The 13,411-nt window shown below is 35.7% G+C and overlaps 1 protein-coding gene across 6 annotated transcripts in view; it reads left to right on the forward strand.

Moving 5' to 3' along the window:
* The window catches only part of LOC149790152 (frizzled-5-like), a 176,346-nt gene that overhangs the window by 129,529 nt on the left and 33,406 nt on the right, over positions 1–13,411 (forward strand). For all 6 annotated transcript variants that reach the window (XM_089972139.1, XM_089972140.1, XM_089972138.1 and 3 more), the window contains one exon: positions 6,597–6,644. The gene's annotated coding sequence lies outside the window, so the exon portion shown is untranslated. The remainder of the gene's footprint in view (positions 1–6,596; positions 6,645–13,411) is intronic.

The following is a 13,411-nucleotide window of genomic DNA, read 5'->3' on the forward strand; positions in this document are numbered from 1 at the left end:
CACATTGTGGCAGTAATGCACTTTATTCTTGGCGTATTTGTGCATATTCGCATTCCTCATTTCTGTCCAATCATAGCATGTGCGTGTCTTCAGTACGGAAACATGCCGCTCTTCCTATGAATCACGTAATTAAATAAACTAAAGAAATTTAGAGCATGCATGTTGATATACTTTATTTCCTTAATTTCTTCTGGCTTCAGCTTTTTATACTGTAGCTCTCCTGCCGCCTGCCTGCAATCGAAGCCCTAAATACCACCTGCATTGCCGACCCAAAGTTAAATGACTCCTCGACTGTATTTTTTTCCGTCATTAATTTTTGTTTCGCAAATAATACACCATATTGTTTTATTTCTTACACAGTCGAGTGCACTTGTATATTTTTGTTCTCCACAAGTTATCTTTGTTTTCTTCACTTTTATTAATGGGACTTATATTTTGAAGCTTAGAATATCGCTGCAATAATGGTAAAAAAAAATGAACGAGAATTATAGACTTTAAAATTTGTAGTTGTCTATCACATGAAACATGTTCGTATTGTAAATGAAAGAGGAAAATTGATTGTATGCTTATTCCGTCTAGTATAAGGCAATGTACCGCAATAAATTCATTTTAATTTTGAATCCTTTCCATTTTGGTGACATATAAGTCTGGAACATAACCTGTCAACGGGAGGAAGAGTAGTTATTTTATGGGTAAAACGGTGAAGCTTATGGGCATTTTTGTCAGTGTTTCTTTAGGTATATATCGTATTTGGTCACAATTTGACGAAGCATCTCAGTTATCTTTTTTAAACTGAGGTTTGCAATAGCTTATGTATTGCCTCACTGGTGAAAATTAGTTTTCTTTGAATATTCATCAGATACGATGGATTACAGATCCTGGATTCTTGTGAAATGAATTTAAATAAAAGCTGCTAAAAATAATTCAGATATGAAAATTCGGCTGCTATTTATATGTGTATGTAAAATTGGAGGAAGTCATTTTGGTACAAATAATTTAACTGTATATAGTTAAACTACAAATAATTTTCCCAATTCATTTGTGTTTAATACATAATGTGCCGGCAGATCTGGGTCATGCAGTTTGCAAGGAGTAATAAGTAGAACAAGCAACATCGCTTTTGATCTGCCGACGCATTACGCTTCGGTAGAACCGGGTCTGTGTACTTGCAGCTGGACTCGAATAATAAGCGAGCACATACGACTTTCTTTGCCCGCAATTCACCTGCATAAGTTCTGTAGATTTTGCTTCATGAGTATATGTCGCGTGTTCCTTTCAACTTGTGTCAATTTAAGCCAATTACGTCGTGATCATCTCGTGGGTCTGTGGTTCTTTTCGGGTTTTCCCGGGTTCTTCCTCTACCATTAATACTGGCCGCCATGCATAGCATATCGTGTGCTGAACAATGGCGTTAAACCCCACACCACCACCAACAACAACAACTTCGTGATCAACAACGAGATCAACGAGAAGTTTATTTTCCTTGTGCAATTTCACCATTTTGGCATTGCTTGAGAACTTCGGTTTCTTATTTTCTGAAAGGACAATGTATTAAATCAGTCGTTTGCATTTTTTTTTCTTGTTAAATTTACGCTTAGAAGAATGTTCTTTACTTTTCACTCAGAACGATTACGAGTTGACAAGATATATAAATGGATCGGATCAGGTAGATACAAACTTACCCAACGACGATACTTGACTTGCTAATACCATCTTCTTGACTTTTTTGTTTCTTTTATTTTATTATGCAAATCAAAAATGTGTGTTGCCCCGGTGCTAGACATCACTATAAACTGCCACACTGCAGACAACGTAGCGATATGACTGAAAAATTGTTAAAGCTACGTTAAAGTCAAAAGCACACACACTCTCTCTCTCTCTCTCTCTCTCTCTCTCTCTCTCTCTCTCTCATACAAAACATTCCCTCACAGACGTTTTTGTTGTTGTTTTGTTTTGTGTTTCCACCATAATACCATAAGCAACGTTTAGCTCGATATACTCAACACTTTCTTCGATGTATGCCACTCGAGCTCTCAATGCGTACGCTGTAACATTTTAAAATCTTCTTTATGTGTTATCACTGTGTCTGATGCCCACTCATGGACGCATAATAATCTTTTAAATATGGTACTATATATTTTCTGCATAAGTTCAAAACTTCCAGTGTCACATATGTGTCACGGTTCATTTCATAAACAAGAAGAGCTTATGGGAAGGTCTATTGTCCTTCGTCCATAGTCCGTCTGTCCGTTAAAACAAATTTGTTTTCGCTGTTACCCCTAAACTTCTTGGAGGATTGCCTTGATACTTTACACACACACACACACACACACACACGCACATTCCTCACATGATCTGGTTAGCTCTACATTAAATTTGTGCTGCAACGACATCAAACATCACACATTCTTCTTGGAGGGATGGTCATATCATCAGGGGTTTTCACTAAATGATTTCCTGTGATGTCTAGCAGGTCCTAAATAGAAATGGTGCTGACCTGAAATCCAATCATCTACCATGGCAGCCATCTTAAAAATCGCGCGATCACAACTCTATTTGAACGGAAAATTATATTGATGTGGGCTTTTCGTCAGAAGACATTTTATTATGTCCAGACGGTCTTGTCATGAAAATGGTACCAATCTGACATCCATTACGGCCGCCACAGCAACCATCATCAAATATCTTGTTATTGCTACTCCTCCTTAGTGGAGTGATTACCTGAAAATATTGTTATCTCTTTTGCTGTCAAAAATAGATAGCTATATGAACATGGGCTTTTCACCAATAGATCCTTTATGATACCTAGTTGATCCATTAGTATGATACCTAGTTGATCCATTGTCGTGATACCTAGCTGATTCATTATTATGATACCTAGTTGATCTATTATTATGATACCTAGTTGATCCATTATTATGATACCTAGTTGATTTGTTATTATGATACCTCGTTGACCCATTATTATGATACCTAGTTGATCCATCATTATTATGATACCTAGTTGATCCATTATTATGATACGTAGCTGATCGATCATTATTATGATAACTAGATGATCCATTATCATGATACCTAGTTGATCCATTATTATGATACCTAGTTGATCCATTATTATGATACCTGGTAAATCCATTATTATGATACCTAGTTGATCCATTATTATGATACCTAGTTGATCCATTATTATGATACACAGCTGATCGATCATTATTATGATAACTAGATGATCCATTCTCATGATACCTAGTTGATCCATTATTATGATACCTTGTAAATCCATTATTATGATACCTAGTTGGTCCAAACATGAAAATGGTGCCAGTCATACAACCAATATCGTTGGGACGATTTTCTTTTCAAAATGGTGTTGTCACTACCCCAACGGATCATTATGACATGGGGTTTTAACCAAGTTCTAAATGAAATTGGTGCCAGTCGTATATCCAATATGACTGCCATAATGACTGCCTTCAATATATTGTCGTCACAATCCATGTCAATAGATCATCATTGCAGCATGGGTTTTTACCATAACGTGTTTAATGATGTATAATTTGTCCTAAATAAGAATGGTTCCAAAGTGATGTAGATCAAGTATACCGCACCAGGTAATTTTAAATCTTCATATAGCTGAAATAGATTAGTGATGGATTCAACACTCGACAGTTACAAAGAAGAAAAAGTCTTGCCTCGAATCACAGGAAATTCTTTTTGCCCTGTAGAGCACCAGGTCCATCTAGGGGCTCTTGCTTATTTCAGCTACTCACAATAACATCTATATTGATTCTAACTATACTCGACGTCTCATAGATTGATGCCGGTATTTTAGTTAAATTTCCTTTGTTGCAAAACTACTATTATACCTGTAAGAATTGTCTTTTAAGAAATTGTTTCAACGTGTGTTATTCCATGAAATGAGAAGAAAAAGAAAAAAAAACGGATACATAAATAAATAAAAGAGAATAAATAAATAGATGTGTCATATCTGATGTTGACCTCTGATCAGCCTCAGAAACCAATGACTCATGCCAAGTCTCTTGGTCATTTTTTTTCTCCACCAGACTCTTCCATAAAATGACGTCATCTGGCTTAAGCTGTCACCTTAATTAAATTTCAATCAGCCAGGCAAATTATCTGCTGTCTGCTGCACTTGCCCTACGGATAATCCCAAGAATGTCGATATTTTAACAGCAAAAACCAATAAAACCGACCTTTATAGTTACTTAGTTTCCTCCAGAATAGCATATGCAGATGCAAGCACGTGCAAAATACAGTCAGGCGGTAAAATAGCAAGTGCATGTGAATCTAACGACAGTCGTTCAGAAACACAGACTATATTTGTAATATTGACTATTCGGAACATAGCAACTTTTATCCGGAAAGCCTCTCGTTTTAATCCCGAAGAAAAACTCTCGATTTCAATAGAAAAGGAAAATGCCTTATAAAGAGGTGTACCTTTTTCGGGGGTGGGTGGGTATTTATTTCTTCGTCAGTGATCGATACAGGCTACTATAGTGCATACACCGACTACATTTGTATCATTGACTTTCGGAACATGGCAACTTTTTGTCTGGACAAACCTCTCATTTTAATTCCGAAGCAATTTTAATAGAAAATGAAATCCCATTTTAAAAGGTGTATTCTGTTCTTGATGTCTGTATGGTTTTTTTTTTCTTCGTCAAGGATCGATAAAGATCATTAGAGAGTATACTCAACAAAATTTAGTCTTCAAAACTTCTTCCGGAACATTAACAAGCTACATGAAGAGTTGGTGTTTAATTGCACGCACAAAGAAATTTCATGAATAATCCAATTGTAACAGTGTGAAGATGTGCACAAAAATGTCCCGACAATTCCCTAGAGCACATCGTGCAATCTTAAGACGTGACACTCGAAATTATCGGGGCATGGGGACGTCGAGATTGGCATAATTCGTTCAGATTACATTGTCTTCATCTTCATTAAATACATTTGACGATATTGTCATTTGAATTTCTTGTCACGAGTCGATACATTGTCTGATTCTGGGGTAAATTCAAGTTTAGCAATAGAACCATTGTAAGAGAGGAACTTGCATTTCTGCTGTTGAACGAAAAAATTATCATCTCTAATTATATGTCACCGGCTTTTGCTCATTGTGATGAATACAAAGACTATTAAAAGGTCTGGTTGCAAATGAAAAATTTAAGCTATAGTTGTCTTTTTTCACATACAAACTTTCTACTTTAAACGGAATGTTCTACGCTTTTACGATATTTAAAGAAACAACAAATCGCTATTTAAGGAAAGGGAAAACTCCGATAAATCAGTGAATGAAGTTCTTGAGACTTTTAAGTTCATTAAGTGCGCAGTAATGTTTATCAGCTCTTGTAGAAACGAAGGCACGGAAAGCCTTTGTCAAAACTGTTCTCTTTGTTGTAGACAAGTTTTCTTTTTGCCAACCGAAAAACCCGTCTCCGCTTCAGTGCTGACCATATGTTTATGAAAAAGGTCTATAAATAATAATAATACTTTAAATAATAATAATAACACCTTATCTTCTTCATAACAGCATATACATTCAATATTGGTGCCGGAATTACTTAAAAAAATTTACAATAAAGATTTATTTTCTATAACGCTGAAATAGGAACCATCAAGGAAAGATTGAAACTTTATGGGTACATAGAAATCATGTATTTCTAGAATACCATACAAAAATATCCGCAATGCTTCAGGAATACACATGTGAACTTAAACTAGCAGACAAGACGGTACATTCGTATATAATCTCGCCAGTCTTAATATAGGAAAAGCAACATAGGACCGCAGACATCATGCGAAATCACCAATCTATTTACAATATTGATTTTGAACATTTTCTTTTCATTGTACCTTGGACAAACTCTTATTCGTAAACTCCCTGACATTTTCTCTTCGCCGTTGGACATCACACCTATTTTCCGCACCATTTTCTTTCTGTTGTCGAGCCCTTTATTCGTGTAAATATGTCCCCCAATTAGTAGTTTTAATACTACAAAGTCATCCACAGTTGCCCACGAGGAGATGACCATTATCCGAACACTTTGTGTTAATAATGGCTAAAGAGCATCGTCTGTCCGCGAGAGCCCAACCAGGTGCAAGATAATGACATTGGCGGCCAAAATAAAGAGTAGCATTGTAAAAGTTAAAGAAAGACCCGGTGGGAAGATCTAAAATACAATATAGATTATTGTAACGAAACATTAACAACTTTTTTCCGTGTCTGGAATGAATTCCACATTTTATAATGACACTGGTAAGAGTTCTCTATTTGATAATCAGCGCGAACATGACCGATTTTGAATCTTCCTTCTGATTTTCAACGAGGGACAAATAACTATTTTCTTTTCAAATGAAATTCTTGAAGTAAGTCTAAAAGGTTCAAACAGACATAAGCAAAGTCAAAGCGTTGGTGCTTGGCATTAAAATTGATTTTTGTTATAATTCTTTGTGCCTCTCTTTCTTTCTATTTATTGCTCGCACATAAACATACAACAACACATGAAACGATTAACAGTTGTTTTGTCGTTTACTTTCAAGCCGATATTCTATCACCAGTCTTTTCTTTTCAGTTGAAAGATTCGGAATCGGTTCTTTCTGCATATATGGTTTCCATCTTGGTAAGTATTATCTTACTATATTTATGATAATTTATTTGTATTAATTTATTTATATATTTTTCTCCATTTCAAGATGGCTTGTTTTTCTTCAAATTACATATTAAATAAAATACATCCTTTCCTAATACTTTCACAGTATATTAGGAATCTCATCATCAACTTTGATACTTATTATGTTAGTAATTCAACCTTTATGATTTTCAAAACCATTAAAGTTTTTATGTATCCACAAATGGCATCATTAAATCTGGCATGAATATACTCAGGACTTTAATCAGGTCAAATATATTTCACATTGATTAGTGCCCAGAATTAGGTATTATTGAAGCATCTGATAACAATGTAGAGACATCAAATTTGACCTGAGCGCAGAATGAGATCATATCCGTTTCGGGGATTGACATTTTTGTTTCTCAGTATATCAAACTAAATCTTTCTGGTACAAAAAAGCAACATTTACTTCAAGAAAATGGAAACCGCCACCATTTTACTGGTTTAGAATCAATTGTCTGCAGAGATGCCGAAGGTCAATCGATTTGGAAAGTACCCATCACAGAAAGGATAAAAATGCACCTTGTCATATGCCCCAGAGCAAAATGAATGTGTCATCAGCCTCTGGTTTAATATTTCTTGATTGTGTTTTCCAAGTGACTGAGTCTCGATTGCAGTTGTTTAGGATGATTGTAATCCGCTATGACTGTACTATCTCCCGAGAGAAAATTTCTTCCCCACTTTATTATCTCGGTTGGTCTTGAGCTGGATTGCGATCGAATTTCAAAAAGCCTGTATCACATAGAAATTTGTGCTATATAAAGTCCGTGTAAACTATGTCATCTCCGACTTCGGAATACCGATATCCAGTGTACATCTGAACACAGTTCTATATAACTTAACTGAATTGGTTCGCATATTTAGAATAACTTTAATATTCATCAGGTGTTACCTGTACAGGAAGAATCTACCATCTGCACTAGAGAAATTACAACATGTCAAGCATTCCATTTATAAATATGAAGTTAAATGTCTTGATACCAAATAACATGAAAATCACACAGAGTAACATGACGACTGTTTTCGTACATGTTACTTATTTGATCAGTGTTATGTTCTACCTTAGTATCTACCTACCTATTCAGTTAGTTTACTAGACAGATATTTAACTATTTAAGCTCAAAAGTTCAGAACCATAGATCCTTGTCTACAAAGGAGAGAGAGAGAGAGAGAGAGAGAGAGAGAGAGAGAAAATAGTTATACGGTCGATATTCCCTTAGGTATGACGTCGGCTTTATGCTAACTGATGGCTACCATATCCCTGGGAGTGTGTTTTATTTAAGAAGCAGTTTCGTTTGAGAAAATCTTCCTTTCTAGCACATTTTCTCAATACACAAGTAATTTGATATGGCTTCCAGGTCAAACAAGGAAAGCGTATTCATCTTTCCTGATCATAGGGTTTAATAGAGCTAAATGGCAGGTGAGAGGAAATAATTTTGGAAAACACTTTGATCATACTATATATGCTATTAGCGATAGTATGTACACCGGAAGAAGATCTTCTCTCCAAAGACTAGAAATTGCACAGTAATTAATATGGATCAGATTCCATAAAGCGTAATTAGGTTTTCATAAGACTGTTTTCGAACAATATCTCCGGTAAATTTCATATTGATGCAGCTCTACATTCTTTTGGCGTGTTTATAAACATTTTCCAATTTTATAACTAATTTTAGGACGACCAAAGAAAGGTGCTGATTATTATAAGGTACTTTTAAGAAGAACAAAATTTTGTATGCATAAGAAAACTTTGCGTCCTATTATTTTATTCAATATATTTTTCCAAATCAAAACTTTGAATATCCAGCTGTTTCAACCTTGTGACCTGGTGTGTTTGTTTTTCTATCGTTTTGTCAAAAATATGAGCAGTCTATTGAACGTTAATGTTATGCAACCCGACCGGACTATATGGAGATCAATTGTAATATTCAATTTTCACATGGAGATAACCGTCTGATTCAACCATTTACGGCATATCTCATGGTTCAATCGATTCCTTGCTTTCCTGTAGTGTTCATATGTCTGCCATCACTCTTTGCTATTTACAGATCTAGAAGGAAACTGAGGCAGAAATACCCATTTAAATCTAGATACATTCAATCTTAAAAAATAGAGGCAACCCATAAACCTTGTTTATAGTTTTAAAATGTGTATAGATGAAACCAAAAGACGATAATCCTGAAGTACCCTTCGTTCTAGCATTAGTTTGCATGCAAATTCTTAATTGTTCTTCACAACTAACTTCTTGCTTAGAAACGCTTATTACGTCCGGTCCATCTTGGCAGATTCAGCGATGCTTTTAGAAAGATTAATTGTATTATTGTTGTTGTTGTTATTATTATTATTATTATTAACATCGACAATTATACTGTCGTGAACCGATATGAGAGTATATACCATATGAATAAAGCATTCAGTTCAGAGACTAACCTCAGTTCGTCTTTCACAAAATTGATTGGGCTCGAGTTGTTTAAAAAAAATCATTTCTAAACAAACTTCTCACAACTTTACAAAGCCCGAGCGTTTTGCCAATATCATTTAATTTGTAGATTAACGATTACTGTTTGGTTATTAAGTGCAAATCCATATACCATAGACAAGGACGGCGAGCAGGAATGTCGTTTTGGAACAGACGTTTGCTGTGACAGACGGTGATTGTGACTAGTTCAATAAATATTAGGTACCCCTGACTCTTTTTTTTTTTTACGTACCTAATTTAGTAAAACGACGAGCAAACAAGGCTGGGTGCTCCAGTCCACAAAGTATATGTACCCCAATTGTGGGAAAAGTTTGGTTGTGGTTTAGGCGTGTTTAGCTAGCTATCAGGAAACTCGTGATTGCTGCAGATGTTAAGGTACATCAACACGACAAAACAAAAGGAACACCGCACCTAAGCACGCTTTTAACCTAGCATTGCAAATCTTTTTAAGTTTTCTTTTCCTTTCTTGCTTTCTCGTATTCTTTATTTCTTTATTCATGCTCTTCTTCCGCTAGCATGAACAAAATGTGGGTGGTATGAAATATTATCGAATCCAGATTTAAAATCAAATTACAGTGTAATAGTAGATTCAAAAGTACTGCTGATATTTTAATAGTTCCGCTTTCTTCAAGATTCTTTGATCACTTCATTTTGAACCACACACACACACACACACACACACACACACACACACACACATATACTTTACAACTCTTGGCGACTGCTTTTCTTGGATGACGCATACAATCAGTAATAACATTTTTGATTTTGCTTGCGCGAAGTCATGTAATGATCCCGTTATTCATTATCGGTATACGTTCCAACGACGCCATTTTGATTCGACTGGTTCGCTTTCTGTTTATATACAATACAAAGAAAGCTGAGTTTAATAAATAATAGGGAACGTAATTTCATCTTTCATTCAACATTCTACTAACTGGTTACAATACTGCGTATTGTTCTGTTGGAATAAATTAATGGTAGTGATTTCAGAACGCTAGCCAGCCTGTCGTGGCAGGTATTTTGCAAAACTACAGTACTATCAACACGAGATTAGACGAGTTTTAGGCGCCACAACTCCTCCCAGATTCCAGTTTCTTGTATATTTCTTTTGGCGGGCTCTTTAGTGTGCCTGTATACCCCTTATACAGTGTACGAAGAGCACAGTGTAAAACAGGCATGGACAACTTACCCCTGGGACGCAGACACTGATGAATGATTTATAAAGCCTCACCCTACGATGTAAATTAGACGGATAAACCAGGTCACGGGCCGGATACGGCCCGCAGGCCTTACTTTGCCTACCTCCTTGTGTAACCAGACTTTAACGTAAGAAACAATATACGTTTTCAGAATAATCAAACATAGGTGGTACTTTTTTGTCTCTATGATTGGAAAGCTTACAAGAGTTAGCAACAGTTTTATTTAGAACCCGAAATTGTTTCAAGAATGACGGAAGCAGCTGCCGATAATTAGTTTTGCTTTCTTTTCAAATTTATTTTATTTCCACATACATTTCTGCACCCTGTGGTTCCGTACATGTTACAAAAGAAAATTTATTACGACGCGTAAAAAATTGAACTAAAAAAGCATTGGAAGAACACCAACACTTTGTAACTGCGATCATATGACGTAAAAATAAGCAAGAGTTCAAATTGCGTCCCAATTTGGAAGATATGATATGTTTTAAACATCACGCATGTAGTTAGCATGAATTATTAGATTGTTTTTCTCTTGGTCGAACAATTAGTTAATTGTATGGTGAGCAGTGTGTTGATGTAACGAGTTCATCCTTCCCGCTCTAGAACTCGTCATAGCCATTATATATTTATTAAAACTAAACAATAACTGAAAAGTTACATTTTAAGTGAAATTTTTGTGTACGTTAGTTATATTGAGGAAAAGTGATTATTACGCAACCGTATAACGTCTTCAGAGTATTGCAATTCAGTCTGCAGTGTGTTGACGTTGAGTTTCAATTCAATGTCCTTAAAATTCTTAACAATCTTAGAACTAGTGGCATTATGAATGAAAAATTCTATATTTGTGGTTTTATAAGAGGAAGTAGTAAACATCAAAGTCGTTTTATTCGTATTTTTAAAAAAAAGACTTATGGTTACAATACTGTGACCCATAAGCTGACGTCTCAAGAATTTCGAGGAAATAATAGAGATATATTCTCTTTTGCTTACAAATGTCGCAGATGTTTGTGAGTTTGTCGTCGCCATGTTCATTTTTAGCGGATGTCAGATAGCCGACAAGCAAGATAAAGTCGGTCGTGTATCATGTATCATGGTCTAATATGATGAGATACGCAAGACTGACCTGCTGTATGCTTTTTACATGGGTAGAACAAAGGGGAAAGTACGAATGATTTATCGACACACATCCCACCGACGTTATGAGTTTATATGTGTATTCGCCGCTGTGTCGTCTGTGATACTTTGTATCTTTGTTAATAACAAGAAAATAAAAAATGCAACACACAAATCACACACGCATATAACCTAAACATACTGCTCAGTTGTTGTAAGATACATTAAATCATATAATTACATTTATTTGCCTTGTAAGATACATCCCATCATTTAATTACACCAATTTCTCCTGTATGATACATTCCATCATGTATGATACATTCCATCATGTAGTTACTTTACTTTCCCTTGTAAGATACGTTCAATAACATTAGTTTCGTTGTAGGATACATTCCAATCATGTAACTCCAATTATATATATTCTAAGATAAATTTCATTATGTTATTACAGTAACTTTACTTGTAAAATAAATTCCATAATTTACTTTCTGTGATTTATTTGGCAAGATACATTCCGTCATGTAATTACATTGGTTCCCTATTTTTTTGTTACGATACATTCCATCGTGCAAAATATGCGATTTCATTTTAAATATTTTTCGTTCATTCCATCAAGTACTTTAAATGATTTTCTTTGTAAAATACGTTATGTCGAGTAATTACAGTGATTTCCCTTGTTGCATCTCGTGGTGAAATGGACAAATGAGGATGAATTATATACTAGCTTGGGATTAATGTACATAGACTTGTCGACTGTGCGTGTTTTCTCACGTGCTATGCATAACAAAAACGCGTAGTAACATGCCAGAGGAATTACGGAGACATTTGTGTAGCGCTTCCCACATCTGAAATTCATCTACGTATATTAGTGCACAATTGCTGCAACGTGAAAAGCCTGTTAATCATGGATTCAGGAGGCCACAGTTATTACTAAGATGGCATCGTCCGAACTTTTCTTTTTCGCAATACTTCTACTGATACTACTGTTACTGCTACTACTACTACTACTACTACTACCACTACTACTACTACTACTACTACTACTACTACTACTACTACCACTACTACTACTACTGCTACTACTACTACTACTACTACTACTGCTACTACTACTACTACCACTACTACTACTGCTACCATTACTCGTTCTACTGAACCAGTGATGAGGGAATGTGGTGTATTTTACAAAGTGTGACCATATCTTTTAATGATTATTCATTTTGCCTTTTCATTTGATTGATTTATACAGTTTAAAGAATTTTCACATCTTTACCTTTATCTTGAGGGTGGGGGTGTGGCGGGTAGCTGAGTGGTTAAAATCGCTCGACTTTACCGATCACTGCCATCTCACCTATGTCCGCGTCGGTTCGAGTCTCGGGCTCGGCAAGTGTGGGTGTGTAGCCAGTAGCTTCCCGCGGGTCGGTGGTTCTTACCGGGATTTTCCCTGGTTCTTCCTTCGCCAGCTACACTGGCCGCCATGTATGGCCTTTAATGCTTTTAGAAATAAACGCCAAAACAACAACAACACCAACAACAAGAACAACATTTTATCTAGAGGCTCTTTATAATTACATTAATTTTGAAGTTTTTATCTATTTTACATTTTTAGAACTTTGAAATGGCATCATATGGTCATTGTTGTGTCAAGGTACTGTAAAGCTCAAACGCATGCGTCATTAACGCTGATGACGATAAAGCTACTACTACTGTTGTTGTTGCTCTTATTTAGTTTTGTGGCTGACATGGCTAATGCCATTGTTTCGAATCCACGTTCGAACTAACATAAAATATCCTCATCAAAAACACTTTAGCATGTTGCATCAAAACTCCAGTGAGGTAAAAGGTAGCACACATTGTGCATGGCAGGAAACAGATATGGCATCGAATTGCCATTGCCATATCATATGGCAATGCAGTGC

Source organism: Sinohyriopsis cumingii, chromosome 10 (assembly GCF_028554795.1).
Source record: "Sinohyriopsis cumingii isolate HCF-2022 chromosome 10, ASM2855479v2, whole genome shotgun sequence".
Classification (NCBI taxonomy): domain Eukaryota; kingdom Metazoa; phylum Mollusca; class Bivalvia; order Unionida; family Unionidae; genus Sinohyriopsis; species Sinohyriopsis cumingii.